The sequence below is a fragment of the Geospiza fortis genome, unplaced genomic scaffold, assembly GCF_000277835.1.
Source record: "Geospiza fortis unplaced genomic scaffold, GeoFor_1.0 scaffold12, whole genome shotgun sequence".
Taxonomy (NCBI): domain Eukaryota; kingdom Metazoa; phylum Chordata; class Aves; order Passeriformes; family Thraupidae; genus Geospiza; species Geospiza fortis.
The window spans coordinates 572,091-573,059 of NW_005054323.1; positions in this window are offsets into that span (position 1 = coordinate 572,091).

The window sequence follows — 969 nt, forward strand, 5'->3', positions numbered from 1 at the left end:
CTGACTCCAAAGGATGCCTGTTGCTATCCTTCAGCAGAACCGTGGCAATGGCTCCACACACAAAAAACTGGCATATGCATTCTCCATGTCCCTCCCCCAGCTTCTTTCCACCCCTGCAGCATTTCCTCCTTTTTACCTCAGGGAACTAATTCAAACTAAAATCCAGCCCGACAACTACAGGGAATTGCAGACATAGAAGATGGCATGCAAGCAAGAAAACTGGGCCAGGAAGGATTTAATACCTTGGTTAGTGGCCAGTATGGTTTATACAGGTCTAAAGCAAGTGCAGAACTAAGCTATGAGGTGATCAGGTCCTTTTTTCAGTCAGCCAAATTCTACCTAAAATTTTAGGTGCAACATGGGCGTTATTTTATTAACTAGGGCTATTACACAACTTTCTCTACAAATGTCACAAATTATATCAGCTTACACATCTTCATACCAATACCACAATGTCCAGCAGTTCTCAATCTGTGTCAATTGTACCACAAATAATTAATTGCACTAAACCTGTTCCCCATAAAACTGAAACAAGTTCACTTCCTGTGCCTGAAAAGCATGAGGTTACCCAAAGCATCTGAGAGGTTCACAGGCTTCTTCTGTAGAATTAATATACAAATTTTTGATTTCAACAACATTCCAAATGGGTTAAAAGACCCATAAAGCAGTGTGAAGGTTTTGGCAGGTAAGTTCTGCCACGAGAGTATCCAATAAAATTTTGGTACTTAATGGTCTGTGCATACCACTAGAGCAGCATCAAGCACACCATATGTGTAAAGCACATTGTTTCCTTGCCTAGGACAGCAACCTTAGTTTATTTAAACGGACTTTTCTACAGAAATCAAATTAAATTAAAACCAGTATATGATGCTTAGGCTTTTTTAAAGTTGTTTTATTTAAGCTTTTGTTTTTCTTCCCTCCAATCAAGTACAGAAGCATCTTGCTAAAATACACTTTCTTTAACATACC